This window comes from Stegodyphus dumicola, chromosome 4 (genome assembly GCF_044657685.1).
Source record: "Stegodyphus dumicola isolate Sdum_Otavi_A_Nest chromosome 4, ASM4465768v1".
NCBI lineage: Eukaryota > Metazoa > Arthropoda > Arachnida > Araneae > Eresidae > Stegodyphus > Stegodyphus dumicola.
The window spans coordinates 155,304,434-155,323,215 of record NC_140771.1 but is presented as its reverse complement, the minus strand read 5'-3'; the positions used below and the strand labels follow the sequence as shown (position 1 = coordinate 155,323,215).

The window sequence follows — 18,782 nt, the reverse complement described above, 5'->3', positions numbered from 1 at the left end:
AACTCATAAACCAACTCCCCTAAAAAAGAAGATGGCTTGCGCTTCCGGGATTTGGCTATGCCGAGAATATTGCCTACGATTGTGAAAAATAAAGACACTGTTAAATGGGCTAACTTGCTAAGAAGGTGAAATCGATTATCAAACAAATATACCTTGATAGTTAAAGCATGTTGAAAAATTGTTTTTGATCTGGATAGCAGAATAACATCGGTATCATGTGCAGTGTTTCATTTATGTGCGAATTTCACCCACTGCACCTTTATTTTAGTATAAAAGCGAGTTGTAATAATAACAATAATATTTTTATGAGAATGGATTAATTATTTTCCGTTTATTTCTTATTGGTGAAGTTCTCCTGGCATACATTCAGTTTGGTATATGTCTAAGGATCTCGAAATAATTAATGACTTATAAGGAAGTACCACTGTATAAGTTTTGCATTTGAGAGTTTCATAACCTTCAGTAGAAATCAGTTTCTCGAAAAACGTGCAACTTTTTAAATTTCAAGTAATAATAAAAAAACGTTCCTCAACTAGCAGTAAGGAGAAAAAAATAAGGGTCTGAATGTTACTTGTCGTTGTTCATCTGTTTTAGAAGAAACAATGGTAGAGGAATGTTAGACTTAAAACATTCGGGCATTTTAAAAAATAACTTAGAAACAGTTGTCGTCAACTCCTATTAGCTGAACACAGAAGATATAGGAAATTATTGATGACTTATCGAACTTGCTAATATTACTTAATTACTAAACACAAATATAGCTCGTGTATAAAACTTTACTAGCCACAAATTGTGGGTGTTACAGTTAAATGACATCAAACTAAACTATAAACCTCTCCTTAATTTGCATCAATAATTGCTTCTCGGTACTTTAAAAGATTAAGATGGGAAACTATGGTTAAAGAATTTTATGCAAGTATATAATACAGTACCTTGTGTCGAAACGGAAACTGTTGAACTTCTTAACATTTACGAAACTCCACTAAACCTTCGGTAGCTCCATCACAGCTTTGCAAGAATCTTCTATCACGAAGGGCAAAATCACGGGACAAACACCAATTACCTAACGGTTCAGATTACATTCTAGTTTTTAAAATATGCCACTTGCCATGCAGTTGGCGTAAACCTCTGGCCTGAGCGAGTATCGTGACAAAAGAAGAAACATAGGATAGAAACTAACTCGCAAACGTAACTCATAAGTGTTATCTATCTATTATTACTAAAATTATCATTAGCTCTTTACGAAATGTGCGCTTTCTGTTTCACTACTTCATTTCAGTTGCTCTTTGTCTGTATGAAAATATGAAGCCCTTTCTTTATTCTGTTTGTTCTGTTTCTTCTTGCAGCACCGCTTAGAAATCAATTTTTTTTAATGCCTCATGGAAACTTTAAACTATCATACTGAATCTACATGTCAACTTATTAAATGCAGGCAATATCTCTTAAGATGTCATTGGGTTATAATTTCTATTATATTTAAAGTAGCATAAAAATTAACTAATTTGATTAAAATTAAAAAGAATTACGTACTAGAGCTATTTAAATTGCCTTACCATAATGCCTACACTTCAAACATAGGGATTTTGAAGTTTTTACTTAATTCATAGAAATTCTCAAAGCGTTAAATTAATATTTCATGACTTCCAATCAAATTCAAGAAAGCATTGTTTTACTTCAAATATTAAAAAAAAATTAGCTAGAACTTGATTTAAAACAAAGAAATGTTCTTTAATTAACTTTTTCTCTTAGCTTCCAAGAAATACATGCGCCAGTATTTTTAATCTGTGGGTTTAATTATGTATGAGTTTTTCAGTTTTTTGTTACTCCTTTCTTTGTATTTGAACTTTTAATTAATCGAAATTTTGAAATCAGTTTCTTTATGAACATACATTCAATCTCTGAAGGGTGGGAAAACGAATCATAAAGTAAATGAAAATTATATGCTATTGATAACAAATCACGTAAAAAAGGGAAGAGGAACTCCTTAATTAATATTTATTTTCCACGTTTTTTAATTCCTATACTTAATTAATATTACTTTTAGAGATGAGATAACTGAAAACTTCTGTCACCAACAAATATCATGCGATAATCTTTGCTTTGAAAGTAATCAGAAAAACAAAGCAGAGAAGCCCAATGACTAGATGAAAGTTTAAAATCAAATGGAAGCAATTAAGTTTACTAGCTATGACATTTCTCCTATACAATTTGCTAGATGCTAGATATCCGAAAGCAAAAGGACAGAGCTTTTGATGAAAAATCTTATCATTCTCGAAAAAAAAACAAAAAACACTGTAAATCGAAACGCTTTTTATTGACTTATCGAGAAATTAGAAAAAAAAAAAGGAAATATATAAAGGAAAAGAAACTGTACATCTGTACAATTTCTTTTCCCCTTGTTAATAGTTTTCCATCCATATTTTTTTTCTGAGTTTTAAAATGCCTTTTACTTACTTGTCACTCGTATTTCTGCAAACAGAGTAATATTTTTTTTTCCAAAATTTCAACATATGCCTAACGTCAAATTCCAGATGTCCCGCAAATTCGTTCCTTATCATACTTTTTTTTTCTGTTGTTCTTTTGCGTCTGCAAATGAATTTATTTTCATTCTAATCAGTATACAGAATACAATAATCCAAATAATTAAATATTTATTATCTGAGCCATCAGAACTAATACAAAACAAAAGGTTTTGCATAGTAATTCTAATGCATACAAATATTCGAAAATCACGTTTCATATTTTATCATTAAAATAAAATGCATAAAAGTTACATGTTTTTTGTTAAATGTACTAGAAATTAAAAAATAAATTTTTCATTATCATGATATTCTTGGTCATAAGTGACTAAACATAAAATCGCGGACCTGCTAAATTTGGCATATTTTAAATCGAAATTATCAAAGAAACCTGTAAGTGTATCTAAATTAATCACTTTTATACATGTTATTTTTATAGTTCTATTTTTGATTTGTTCCTTGAAATCTGTTTAGTGTCCCGACTCGTGTGTGGGTGCAATCGCAGTAAAAAAGAATTTAGAGCTCTAAAAATACCGCCACAGTTAAACACGTTCGGATAATTTATTTAAATATTGTAACACGCCAGTAGTTTGGAAGGAAAACAATTCTAAGAAAAAAACATAATTTCTCTTTCTCTCATAGAATACATCTGTGTGCAAATACGCATACAGCATGGACGTCTGCTAAAGAGCGTTGTGTGTTAAAAATGCATTGGGCAACTCAAGACCCGACGTAAGCTACCTTTTCGACCATCATAATCATCCAACTTATTCTTCACTAATTTCTTCCTCAATAGTTACCTTAAAAGCCTAGTAGTATAGGAGAGCTTTGTAGTCTCGAACACTTATGTTCTCGCAACGATCGTTGAATTAATAACCTGATATATTTAACATGTCTACCGGTCCATATGTAGAACTTGATTTTTGCAAAAGGGCTACAAAGTGGAAACTCGAAGACATGCCCCTGGTTTCCGTTTTCAAAAATAACTCCAAATGTTCATGTAATATTAAAAACGGGTCGATTATTTACGCATATTTTCAATTCTAAAACATTTGCTACTTTAAAATATTAGAGAGAAGGTTTACGTAATAATTATTCCTTAGCTTCCAGTTTCATAACCTGAACCTTGTCTATACCACAGCATTACAAGGCACGGACTACGGTGGATGGAATGAACTCACTTTGAAATTACTAGTATACTCATATAGCCAATAAAAATATAACATTACTTTGCTTGCATTCCTATATATTTTATTTTGTTTTGTGCTACTAATGCTTGCCGTGAATGTTATAATATAAAATTTATTTGTTTTTCTACTACTAATCTACTTTTAAAGCTTTAAGACATTCTGAGCCTACCTGTGTACCTAATGTTAAGGAGAGGATTTTATGCTATTAAATGATTAATCTCAAAATTTAGAAACGCAAATTCTTAATCTTACTTTCAAATATAATATAATATCAAGCACAGCTGTAAATAACTAACATTAATCCTGATTATAAATATATAATCAAATCTACAGACTATAAAGAGTACTTACATGAGCAGACTTCGGGAATTTATCTAAAATAAACATACGCGATGTGGAAGAATAGCATTCTGAGAGTCAGACTGCAGTTTTTAAATTTATGAAACCTGTCCTTGACACAGTCACCCGTGATTATTAACACAGTTCGTTATTACTCTTAGATTGGACCGTTTCCTCCATCACGCTAAATTTCATTTCGAAGCAGTCTCTTATTTACACTTCGTAGACAGGAACACTCAGCCAGATTCTTGTACATCATCAATTGGAAGACGCTATTCTAAGCTAATCAACAGTCGGAACTGTTTCATTATTATACTACGTAAACAGGAATACGAAACCAGGATAATAAAACAACATCAGTTGGAGCCAGTAGCCTATATTCGAAGTCGCAAACTAATTATCAGTCCAGAGCAGTCTCTTTTTAACACTTCGGAAACAGGAACGCAACGCCCGGAACATCGCATATCATTATTGGGAGCAGAATTTTTATCTCTTAACACTTTCTTAAGTGTCTATAAAACTGGAACACTTCTTTCGTGTAGGGCAGGAACATTTATCACTCAGTCATTTCTTAAACTTTCGTAAAACTGATACCCTTCATCAGATCAATGCAGTAACCTTTATCGTTCTAAATTTGCAGGTCATCTCCAATAAATGTTCTTTCTCCACCTCAAAAAATTACATGCCTTTCTACCACCCGCATTCTCCTTCCCGCTATTTTTGCTAAACTTCTTATCTGAGCCAAGCAAATCAAATGCTAACCCAAAAAACTCCTTTTCTCGTTGATATCTTTCCTAGTCAACTCCAGACCAAATTACAGACACAGTCCGCCATCTTTTCAGAACCAATTAAAACCTAGCAACAATTAAAATTAGTCACCGCGTGTATTTTTCTACATCTATCTAAGAAATGGTGAGTAGGCCATTTTTCCTAACTCAATCACCACGGAATATATCTCCAACTATTTTCATGTACTGACGCAATATCTCTCAGAAAAATAATACAGCTAGTAGAAATTTTTCTACACTATTTTTCCTTCTACACAGTCTAACGAAGATTTAAACAGTAAATTGTGGCATGCTCCAAACAATCCTTTTTTCATTCATAAGATTTTTCATTCATAAACAATATATTCGCAGTGCTTTTGTCTGTACATTAGTGCTCTTGTATACGTAGATAATACATTTCAGACCATAGCAGAGGTACGTGAAACGGCACGTAATATCAAATAATGTTTATAATGTACAGGGCTAGCACAAATGATTCATTCATTGTGAAAAAGATATATTTTCAGAAGTATTACGTGTACATACATGAAAAATATATGAAAAGAACCACAAACTCACCAAGTTGTTTTCACTATTTTACCAAGCGGAACATTGCTTCATCGCTTGGATATCAACTTGATGGCGAAATCTTCATTCTTCAATGCTTCCTGCATGTTGACGCAAAAATCTAGTCGACAGGCGTAATCCTCCGGTTTTAATTGTCGCAGGAGCTACACATAGTACGGTTTTAAATGCAACCGTTGACGCAAAATCTTCCACACAGTTTTTTGCGGTTGGACAACAATGCTACAAAATATATAGAATGAGCTAGATTATCGTCTGGACGTGCGTCGTGGCACCAAAGGGGCACTTACTGAATATTTGTAAGAGGTGTATAAACTTAAATTGCGGCTCTTTTCGTATATCTTTAATGTGTGTAAGTGAAATACTTTTGAAAATATAGTCTTTTCAAAACGAATGAATCATTTATGCTAGCTCTGTACTTTAACAATATTAAACGAAATAATAATGAAGCGTGCCTTATGCTGTATTATATAGTATTTCCAACGTATTTTTTCTGTAGGAATGAAAGTTAGGCATTCTGACATTTGAGCTTAACTTCTAGCAGAAGATATCAGTGATAAAAATAATTATATCTGTACTCCGTAGTATTGCCTATAGTAACAAGGGAGGATAGAAGAACAGCAATTATGTTTTTCATGGGTAACAATGGGTACCAATGACCGACCTCTCTGAATTATACACACACATTAGTACTCATTATAGGGATTATTACCATGAAAATATGGATTTGAGTGCGTTTTTATTCTGTTACGTTCCTATTCTACATGGAGAATATTTTGCAACTTGCAAATTGACTAATTCTTTAATTGTTTAAAATATATTTTCTCTATAATGGGCACATAACTGAAACCAGAACGCTGAATTATCAGGAGGCAAGTCTAGACATGAATTTCTCAATCAGGACGAAAATTCGACTTTAAGAGTGCGAAGATATGGAAAACGGTTCCGAAATTTTCAAATTATTTTGAGAGGCATTATATGTTTATTTTTTCCATCGTTGCATTCTATATATTTTTTACCATATATTTTAAGTATGTTTGAAAGAGAAAACTTTTCACGTTATTAAATATTAAGAATTTCTTAGCCATGAATGCCATCATGCATTTGAAATCAGAGTTTACCAGCAGAACTTTAAATCTGATTCATTGCCTGGTCTATTTAAAAGTAACTTACTGTATTTCTAGCCTCTTGACACGTATTTATTAATAACCGGCGTATAACTGAGTATATTCTTTTGAAGTGTATGTACGATCTAGCTATCCATAGCAAAATAATTATTAGATATGCACTCTGGTTAGAAACGGTACGTCAGAAAGAAAAACGAAATGTCATTATGGGAAGCCATCATACTCATAATTCGCTGATATATATCCTAATGTATTGAACAAACTGAGGTATGACATTATCTACATAAATTATTAGTGTGAAATTTCTATTTGTGTAAAGTTTCTTTTGCAGCAAAGCAGCACGGGGTACAAATGTTTATATTCACATAGCTGAAATAAAAGATTCACATAATCTATATTATTTCGAAACTGCAAAATATTTTTAGATAATTTATTATATGATCAAAGTAATAAAACAATAAATTATCTAAAAAATAAATTTAAATTGGGAATAAGAAATGTGCTATCTGTAGCAACAGACATATGACAAGACAATATGAAAGAGTTTTACTGAATTTCAAGGAGGAGAGCTTTCCATCATTTTATTAAAGTTCTGTGGATTTTCTCCAGATGAATAAATTTCGGATTTGATAAACGTAACGAGGTTTCTGCTTTTGATTTCCTTTTTTTTCTTTCGATATAATATTTGTAATTCTTAAATTTCAGCACTTCATTTCATTCCAATAAGGCAACCCTCTATGATGAAATCACGGCTAAAAGCGAAAGCCATATAGAATTCGTTACTCATAAAATGTATGAAAAAAAGCTGTGCTTAATTGACAAATTACGTGCATGAAATGAAGTCATCATTAAATGGTATTATATTATTACACTCAAATTGTAAACCGCAATATATACTGCGCTTTAATGCATAAATGTGATTAAAGAACTGTGAAACTATATATAGAGACACAGAGCGTATTTATTTGTATTTATGTTAAAGCGGACTGTAAGCTAACATGTACATTTAGGGTGTTTGTCTCTTTTACATACGCGCACGAAAATTATATAAAATAACTCAAACGAGCGAAAAGATGATCCAGCAATTAAAAAAAAAGGTGTACCTTTACTATATAGTATACATAGAGCTTTTAGGGATATACTATTATATAGAGTTTTTAGGGATGCCAATGAAAGCAAGCATAATGAAAATCCAAGTTTTCCACCAAAGCACTACTTAAGCAATAAAACAACACTATAAATCGCACATGCGAATTCGGGCTCATGATCAGTACGCTCGTAAAAACATTCATTATAGCATTTGTACTGTTTTATTTCACCGTGTTCTTGCTTATAATCGATTCATAAGCATTTTATAATTTATAAATTATTTCTTTCTTTAACTTCTAAGAACATTTGGAATAGAGATAAACTAGGGAAATCTGAAACCGCGAACGCTAGGTTAGCGCATATAGAACTGCATGACTGCAAATAGGAAATATTTACCATTGATACTTTACCACTAGATGAATACAGAAAGAAGTATACAAAAATATTTTCGTATTCTCTGTACGACTTCTTTTTTGGAACTTAAGATATTTTTTAAAATGAAGTAATTAATATAAAATTTAAGAAAGCAAATCATTAATAAAATCTAAAACAAGAAAATTTTAGACTTTTCTTAGCCGAAACATGTTTTGATAATAATTAATTTTTAAATTTCATTCTACAGATTTTAGAGTTTTTATTTTGTTTGCACTTTTAATTTTCATTATAGTTTTGCAACTAAATAAATGACTCTATTTTGTAAACGTTTATTTATGAAATTCTTAAACGAAATATGATGCATAAGAAGCAAAAACAAAATACAACATCTAATAATTTTTCCGGAGAAAATTTTCATACTTGAATCGTCATTATTAAATTATTTCCTTTTTGTATGCAATTATTGATGCATACATGTGGGACTGTACGGAGCTTATAAAATTATTTTCTGTTTATACTCAATATTAACGTTTTTTTATAAATAAATAATAAAAGAATTTTGAGCGAGGTAAAGTATTTTCACTCTAGCTTTAATCGGTTGAAGGTTCTGAGAATAACAGCAAAATTTACTTTCCAAACTTGATTTTTGTATTTAAATTTAATAAGTAAATTTATTTTAGATTTATGTCTTTTAAATAAAAATTTTGATAAGTTTTTTCCAGTCAAATATGTATATACAGATGATGTCCGAAAAATGTATACACATTCAAAAAAAAAAAAAAAAAAAAAAAAAAAAAAAAAAAAAAAAAAACGTGTATAAAAGCTGCCGTATTGAACTTATACATACATCAAAGGAGGAAAATCAGTAACCTCTTATATCTAAAATAAGCAAAATTTTTTAGTGTCTGTGAAAGTATTATGCAGTTTGAAGTTCTTTAAATAATAAGTTATAAGGTTTTAAGTCTTCCAATATTTGTAACTTGTGATCCAACTATTGATAGACATTAAGAGATTTATCGCTGTATCTGAAGAACAATAGAAATACCAATATTGAAAAGAGTGTAAAAGGCCCTTTATTTAAAACTTAATAAGAGGAAGAGAAGGCATACATGGTGCTTCCAACTCTGTCAGCATTTGTGGCGAGAAATTCGAAGAAGTAATTCAAATGTAAAGCTAAATTTAACTAACTAACAGCCAAAGGCTACACAGGGTAAACGCGAAGTTAGCTTGGACTTCACTGCCGTATATTTGACTATCAGCAAGTACAATGCAAGGCCAAAGCCTGGATCTTTTATCTTAGAATATCAAACCTAATAAGAAGGCCTTTTAACAGGGCTTCTTTAAAGGGGCAGAAAACGCTTTAATTCAACAATCTGAAAACCTCCCTTTAAATACACGCGAACTTACCTGCATTCTGGCGGGAAATTGGAAAGAGAAAAGGTGATTATATGGTGGGTTAAACTATGCTTTGCGAGGTGGACACCTCACGAAGTATATTTTTTTGTACGTTGAAACTGTTTTTATTTCCTTTCTTTTTTCATTTAGATGTTGTAGGTCTCCAAATACTATGCCCCTTCCATTATTTCGATATATCTTGTTCTAATATTTACCATTCGCACAAAGCTTTATTTTCTGCAACACCTTTTTTTGAATTTTATAAAAATTAAAAAATACTTTTTTAAATTTGTGTTACATAATGCTACTCCGAATATGTTACACTACCCTGCATTTATCTTCTGTGCAACTTGGTGAGTGTTACCATATCCTCCCCCGAAAAAAATAAAATAAAAATTCAGATTTTAATTACGTCCAAAGGGGTGTTTTTTTAACATTTTGTTTGCTACTTTTATTTATTAAATATCACGTTCTCCGCATTTAAACCATAAAATTCAGTTCAATAGCAATGTCCCAAAATAATTTTAAAACGAGCATATCTTTAGAATTTCCTATACACAGTTCCGCGCGCTGGAGATAAAAAGGTTTTCTTTTTCCCCGTAGAGTGCCATTGCTCGCTTTGAAATCCTTGAGTTTGTTAATCAAAAATTCGTTAAAGTTTTACAAAATATGAAATCGATAATAAAACAAATTCCAAATTTCAAATTTAGTCTTCCACATGGCCATATTCGTAGAAGGATTACGTCATTCAAAATTCGATGGCTCTATGTACCGTTGTTTTATCACAATGCGAGAAATATACATACATTTAGCAGATTTTTCATTATTTAATTTCTTCAAGTATAATGCAGGAATCTAACATTTCGTTGCAACAGTTTGAAAAGTGAAACAGCCATTTATAGTGAACCAACGCAAAATCGCAAAATAAAAACAATAGTCTTTCAGGGATAAAGCCCCTTTGGACTAAAAACCCGCAATGCCTAGTGTCTAGTCTTTAAGAAACAAATAATGAGTTCTCAGGATGTACCATTTTTGGCAAAGACCTTTAATTTAGGATTCGAATCTAATTAATCTGTTCTTCATTAGCAAACGGAATTATAAACATTTTTCTTAATGGTTTAAATCTTTATTCCGTTTTTAAGAATATATAATTGAGCTCTATAAGCGAGATTCTAACATCTCAAACATTAAAAATGTTATATATTTTTGGAATCAGAAAAGTTTACAATACTTTTTAAATTCAAAATTATAAAAACTATTTTTTGAAACCAAAAAGTGTCTTACTCACATTAAAATGAGATTTTATTGAGAAAACAGCACGTCATAATCTAGCTTTTGCTCTAACAGTTGTATTATTACTAATCTAGGCTAAACAAACTTGCTCCAAGTCGATACTTAAAGGGATACTTGAATCATTAATCTTCTTATATGAAGATTGCTGACGTAAAATAAACACATTGCATTTCTAACCTATGTTGAATTCTGAACTTTAGTCTGCGTCTGCTGATATCTCGAGAGCGTTTACTATTTATCACCTCCCATGGCTTTTGTTTCACTTTGTGCCTTATAGTTTAATAAATGGCATTGGCCATTTGTCAGAGTTGCGACACTAGAGATGATTATTAGCGAGTTATCTTTCCTATTATTTTCAGAATCTTGAGAGGTGTTTGTGAAACTTTTATTCATATTACAGATTTGGGGTTTGTTTTCTTCTTACTAATCTAGGTTAGGAATCGTTAGCACTAATCATTATGATATTTTCATGTAGCACTAAGAGAAAACAGCTTCTTGGAGAAAGCTGTAGAGATGAATGTAAATGCATTTACCTTTTAATAAATAAATATGATTTTTGTATTAATAGCCACATTTCCAAATATATTTTCCATTGAAGTAGAACAGCTGCATTTTCTCTGACTTTCCTGTGTTTCCTTAAATTTCTCAAGAATTAGAAATTTATTCTTATATTAGATTAATAATTTCAATATGAAAGTACGCAACCATATTAAGACTGTGGTTATAAGAGAAAGCTAGAAAGCTACAAGGCAGGCCTGGGCTCGAATCTAGAATAGGGAAAGAGGATATGAGAAGCTAGAATGTAAAACAATTAGTGTATTTTTAAAAATAATCTTGAATTTATTTTTTCAAAATAGAGATGGATTTGGAAAAATCTTGCTTTGACCTATATTTACCTAAATTAATGGCAGTGATCAAAGATAGATAGATGCATTCACTACTCATCTATAAATCTTCAAAATGTTACCCAAAATGGATATGAAATAAGTAAAAGTGATAACTGGTATATGCGAATTACTTTTTGTGAACATTATGAAAACACTAAGCGTGTTTCTCCTCCAGTTAGTGGCTTCAAGGTTATTTCCAAACGCTGGGCGATTCCCATCAGGAGGGTCGAGAAATTTATTGGTATGAGCGATAGATGCAGGCGCCGATAAAATTGAACAATTATTACTATAAATGAAGAATCGTTTTCGCATTCAGTGTGTGTTGCAGCGCGCGCGAGAGAGAGAATGTTTTCTCTTTCTTTAATGAGAAGCGAGCTACGGAGTCCCCGAAGCGTACGTGCGTTATGAAAAAGTCTTTTTATGGGTGAAGGTCTGAAAGCCTCGAAGGGAAGGTTAAAAATTTATTTCCTTGTAGCAGGTAAACGGATGCGGCAGCTTTTTTTTTTTTTTTTTTTTTTTTTTTTTTTTGTATATTTTTTTTTTGCTATGGTCTGAAATGTATTATCTACGTATACAAGAGCACTAATGTACAGACAAAAGCACTGCTAATATATTGTTTATGAATGAAAAATCTTAACAACAAATGTTTAATTTTTAACATTTAAACCATCGTAATTATAGATATATGTCTGTTTAAAATTCTAATTGTTGCGTAAATTAGCATACTTGAATCTGATTGTGACTGCCAGTATTTAAACAGCAAAAAATTCATTTCAGAAATAAAAAAATAACAACAATATAAGACTATTTAGATAACAATTTTATCCATCAAGTACTGTTATACTAATTACAACATTTTATTCTATGTTAAGCTACTTAAATAGTAGAGGAAGTGATCATTCATGCGTTTCAGAATTATATTGATTTAAATTTGATATATAAGTCATTTATTCATTCGAGTGCTAAATCATAAAAATGACTAAACTAGAGTTCTGAATATCGGAGATAAATTCCCATTCTTCAGTTATCCGAAATAAAACTCCCAAGTCGATTCTATCTCGGATGACTGAAGACACGGTTAAAAAGAACGTTTAAAATGTAGCTACCTTTAGTAAATTATTATTACTATAAACGATTTATCTAGGTAACATAAAAAATTATTTAGCAAATTCTAAAAATAAACTATCAAGAGTATTCCAATACTTTAAACAAACGGTTTATATTTAACAAATCTAAGAAAATAACGGAACATTCAATATTTCGTAAGATATCCTATAGCTAATACTAGTAAGCTTCCGATCCTCTAATGAAGTGAATAAGAGGAGGCTTGAAACTCTGGCAAGTTGCTGATGTCACTACTAACGTTCGAAATAACTAAAGTGACAAATAATTCATAACTATAGCAAACAATAACCAAAGTAAGATACCCATGCCTCTAAGCTCATTTATAATATCTTAAAACTAATGTAGCTTTGGCTACTAATGTTTAAAATTAATTTATGATTAGGAACAGCATGAATTATAAACAAATAGCTAAGTTTATTGCATTTTATTTTCCAGCTACGAGCAACGTTTTGAAACCAAAACCTAGCAATCATGAATCAGAACTAGAACTAGTTGCCATTCAGCATAAAGAAATTTAAATATAAATATGAACTACTTATTGCCATTCAGCATAAAAGAAATATAAATATGAATATTAACAAAAAATTAAAGTTAATTTTATAAAATAATTAAACCCATGAACAAATATATGAAATAAAAAATAATTATTTCTCATGCAATAACTGAGCCACTACACTAACATCAAAAGAGTTCGCAGATTGCAAATCATAAGAACAAGGCTTATAACGTCCTATTGATTGTAAAATTGGAATCTTAAAATTCACAAATTTAAATATGTAATTTTTTCCCAAAATACTAAAATCGATCCTAAAATTTAGGATTCCATTTTAAATTGCTTTACAAAACGTTAACATCCTCAGCTTAATAACAATTAAACATTTTGATATTTTCCATTGTTTTCAGATACTGAGTGAGTTAGTAATTTTGTGTGTTGAGAGCTCATATAAACTTTGAGAATAAGCATGCGAGAAGAGCCAAAAAAAATAATAATAACTGTTAGACCCTTTTTTCTACATATCTAAGCAGTAACAATTTTTACAGATGAAGATATCCGCCCTATCCCAAATATAAATATAAGAAATCTGATATATACACCATATAACTTCCTTGTACGGAGTATTAAATTATACGTACTTTTTCTTGCATTTCATTTAAACTTATTGGATTGAATTAAATCTACTTCTTCGATAGCGCATAAACCAAAATGGAATAAATGCACTCCTTAACTTCACTATATTCGTTTATCATGTTGACACTCTGGCGCTAGGTTCATTTAACAGAGTTACATTTCATTCATTTTATAACTTATAAACATATCGCCGGAACTATTACACGAAAGTGTAATTTTACCGGCTCAGTGAGAATGAAGAAAAAATTTTGGCTATTTTGAGATTTTATTTACTTTTGCCTTTCCGCGAAGTGAGAACGGAATTAATTGAATAAGAAATGTATCTCTAATGAAATTCGAGGAAATACGTATTTCGTAATAGCACCAAATATTGTCGCCAGTCTGTCTTGGACACAGGAGAATGTTCACGAGCAGCGCATGCGCATTAGGTAAGTGGCGTCACAAAATTTTAGCTTTAGAATTCCCTTTAAGCGTTGCCATACATTTCTTTTTCAATCTTTGTTTCAGTTTATGACAGTCAGTGTTCGTTTTTTCCTTATAAGATGACCAACATATTTATTTATCATTTTAGCTTTATTCATAAAACATCACTTTCTTCGCACTTACTTCACATAAATTTAACAACTGAATAACAAAATCTTTTAAATCAGCACAGCTTATTTAGAATTCTGAAAAGAGTATTAATTACTGTTGCACAATTTTTATCCTAAAGAAGCGTTAGCCCAAAAGGGCTATTGGTCTCGAAATGGCATTTTGCGTCGGTTCGCTATAAACGGCGTATCACTTTTTTATTTGTTGCCACCAAATATTATCGCCCTGCATTATATTTAAAGAAATAATGAAGAATCTTCATGAATGCATGTATGTTTCTCGAATTATGAAAAAATGACCATACCTATAGCCGGAAAATTTTGAATAACGCAATCTTCGACCCGAGCATGAGACACTTGGAAGCCCGAATTTTGAATTTCAAATTTTTTTTATTATTTATTTCATATTTTGTAAAACTTTAACGAATTTTTCATTAACAAACTCAACGATTTCAAAGCGAGCAATGGAAACAATGTTCGGAAAGAAAAAAAAAAAAAGCATTTTTATCTCTAGCGCACATTTTAAATATAATATATTAATATATTATTGCGATTTTGCTGCTGAATCAAATTTTATGTATCGTAAGAACCAAGAACGTGATATTTAATGAAGTAAAGACACAAAATATTAATAATAAAAGGACAAAAAAATGTTTTGTAAAGATGTCTTAGTAAGAAAATTGAATGTTGTCATGATGAAATGAGTAAAGACTGAAAAGAACAGAAATGTTTTTATGCCAACACTCATTGCTGCATTGCGAATTCTAATCGTATACTGTTATGCTGTTTTTAAAGTTTTTGTAATTTTGCTATTGAGTTGTATATGACGTAAGTGCGAAGAAAATTATGTTTAATAATAAAACTAAAAAGACAAAAAAAAAAAAAAAAAAAAAGGATCAGTTGGCTTGAGTGTAACAGCAGACAGGTAGACTGCGAGCTTAGCGATAGCATAAACCTTAACAAACGATCGTTAAAATCTGAAACCTTTCAGAATTTTTTTAAACTCATGTTCACTTAATTAGATTTTAATTACTAATAAAGGCTATGTTCTTTCATTGTTAAATTTGTTTCTATTGATATTTGGAAATCTGGTTTTACTATTTTTTTTTTTTTTAAGAAGTTTATGATAAATTCTTCTTTGACGCTCAGACTGAAGTTTTAAATTTGCAGATGTCAAGTTTATTATTATTATTTTTAAAATTTATTTTTGCGGAAATGTTTTCAAATATTGTTTATTTATTTACTTTTATCAAAACTTAGAGAAACCTTAATACTAGTACTGCTTTGAAGCGTAATAAAAACTCACTGATATTTTCTCTTTACCTAACGAAACTCTGAACTTTCTGTCTCAATAATTACGTGGCTTTATTCTTTCATTCGAAGTCTAAGCACTCCTAACGCCATCTCGTGACGGAAAAGTACATAAATAGAATAATAACATAATATCGCTATGTGAGCCAATCTTCTGAACGTTGCTGTACTTAAATTTAATCAGATGATTATTTACAAGTATCTTATAAAGTAGCTTGGAAATAAAAATTTCAGTATTTTTAAGAAGAATGTTTAAACAACATATTCCCAAGCCAAATAATATACTTTTAACGATTCTTATAGCACAGAAACATTTTTCCGAAGAAAAATTATACTCTTCTGCAAATGTTCGGTTAAGGTAATAAACTTTTTTTTTGGTTTGTACTCACTTAGAAAGTTATTTAATAAAGTACACGACTGACTGCATAGTGGATGAGATCGTTTGGTATGAAATCTTTTACCCACGAAAAGAATGCAAACAACCCGATGCACGCGATTATCCAATCAGTACTTGCGTGACAAAATTGCATAATGTTGCCGTCTCAGCATTCCTAGAGCGCAGACACAAAAAGGAAGGAAAAATAAAAGGTAGGCAAGGTGCTAAATGACGCAAAAATATGTTTTTTTAAACAGTGACATTGTCTCGTTATACATAAAAAGAGAAACATTAAAAAAGTATTATACATAAAAACAGTAAATACAGATGCATTGAAAAACACTGAAAGAAAACCACAAAGATTTTTTGCAAGTTCAAAACGACATGTACCTAATAAGAATGAAACGAATAGCAGTATTCATAAGAAACTCAGAATCAAAGTTAAAAATTATGTATAGAAGATTACGGGAAAGGAAAGCTGGCCGATTAATTTCTTTTACATACTCTACTTCGTTTCACTTAAGTTGTTAAACTGGATCTATTATTACATCTCGAAATAAGGAAGCGGTTAAATCAAAAACAATTCTTTCCGAATATTTTTCATAAGGAAAAAATATATTTTGAAGATCCGTGGGCGGCTATCTTTGTCCCTTCTTTTTTATTCTATTCTCATTCTGTGATACATAATTTCTTTATTGTATATGTATGGGAAAATTACGCCCGAGATACAGGTCCTGAAACACTTTTTGTTCAATTGCAGCTGTCAGTAAACGCTTTTCATGAGTTATATATAGTATAGTGGCATCAGTTTACCTGTTTTTTTCCCCACCATATAGGCAGTAATAATGTAGAAGCACAGAACTCTTCAGTGTCCTTGTGTGTGAAATGTTCTCCTACATTATGATTGCCTATTTTTGTTTACATAATACATATTCATTTTCTATGTAGATGTCATGAACATTTTCTGATAATTTAATTTTTTCCTAGCATTTTAGAAAACGCACCTAAAATTCGATGGAAATTTAGTAACTACTGCGTATTGGCTAATCGATTTCTTTCAGAGTCACTTAATCTCAAACTAATATTTTCAATCATTGATGAAATTAAGCAATGTTTGCCCAAGGGTGGCATCAGTACCTCATATAATGTAAGTATGATGCGGAATTTACAAGCTATTAAAGTGACATTCATCTCATTTAATCATCTCACGTTCTTGAATTCACAATCGTAAATTTGTATTTAATGAATAATCATCTATATACGTAGCTTAAAAATATTCAAAAGCCAAACTTGATTTTATGTCGATTTGAAATAGGAAAGCCTAACATATTTAAGAAAAATTTGTACTCTCTTTCTTTAGCTGTAACAAATTATTCCATGCATATATGCCGGAAACTGGTGATACCGTATGGTATGATATTCGTTCACTACATTTTCTTTCCTCGTTTTCCTTTATCAAAGGATATCTAAAGCATAGGCTTATACGTGTATTAACACTAATGCAAAATTTTTTGATTGTATAAATACAGGATGGTCATAAAAAAAACTTCTCTGTTATATGAACCCCAAGCGGCCTATCTGCTCAACCAATCGAAATGAAATTTCAGATATTGTTATTTGATAGTATGCGCTCAAGATTATGATGATTTAAAACAATAGAGTTCTCGTGGTTACGGTTACAGAAAAAACTTTAGGTATTTTCCAATGATAACACCCAATTTCTTCCTGCTCAAACTGATCAGCGCGCTGAAGAACTTTAACGGCGTTGGAACAACACACGTATGATGAAAATTGCCGGCATAAAAAAACTATCTAACGCTCACTTCGTGTTCTTGCACTAAGGTTATAGAAATTTTATGTTTATAAGACATTTTTTTTTATCTTCAAGACAACTTTAAATGAATCACTGTGGTGGTGATTGATCTGTGGTTGGAAGAGATCATACCTAATAAAATGCCAGAGAGTTAAATATGCTCTAAACATCATTTCAAGAAACACATGGAAACAGTTTCGTATTATAAATGAGCTGGTAGTTTTGAAGGTTAAGTCATCGAAGGGTTATAACTTCTTCCAAAAGTAATTAATATGCAGATTAAAAAGTAAGAAATAATCTTCAGTAAGCTTGACTTTTAGAGAAGTAGTATTTGGATTTTGAACATTGGAATCGTCAAACATACTCGCCACAAATCAATTCTATGTAACATGTCTGAGACACCTTATGACTTCAGGTCCCAATAAGCAGTTTGAAGGAACTGAATAATAGTTTCATAAGCTCTGTGTGAAAAAGCTACCAATGCTTACATCAACTTGAGATACACAGATAACGTAATGGTTACTTCGAAAAGCTCCGACTTTTACTTGGCCTTTCTGTTATCATATCAATATTTTCGTTTCAAAGTTTTGCTGCCCAACGTATAAACTACGTAATATGTAAAGTTCCTATCAAATTTCACTGCATTTTCTTTTGTACATTATAAACAATATTGGTTTATGTAGATAAACCTGTAATTTTATGAGTCTGTATGTAATGAAAAGCTTAAAAATATTAGCAAATCAGTATCAGGAAACAGTAATCAGATGCAAGGTTTTATTAGCTTATCCATCGTAACTTATTGACATTATCCAATTAATTACTTTGTAGTATTTACTATTGAAACACCAATATGAAATAAATATCATTTAATG

At 30.8% G+C, this 18,782-nt stretch overlaps 1 long non-coding RNA gene across 1 annotated transcript in view; it reads right to left on the bottom strand.

Moving 5' to 3' along the window:
• The window catches only part of LOC118199083 (uncharacterized), a 49,928-nt gene extending 39,093 nt beyond the window's left edge, over positions 1 to 10,835 (bottom strand). Inside the window, exons 1-2 of the long non-coding RNA XR_004759889.2 lie at positions 10,675 to 10,835; positions 2,455 to 2,586 (exon numbers count right to left, since the gene is read on the bottom strand). This is a non-coding gene — a long non-coding RNA (uncharacterized LOC118199083). The remainder of the gene's footprint in view (positions 1 to 2,454; positions 2,587 to 10,674) is intronic.
• Positions 10,836 to 18,782: the final 7,947 nt, after the last annotated feature.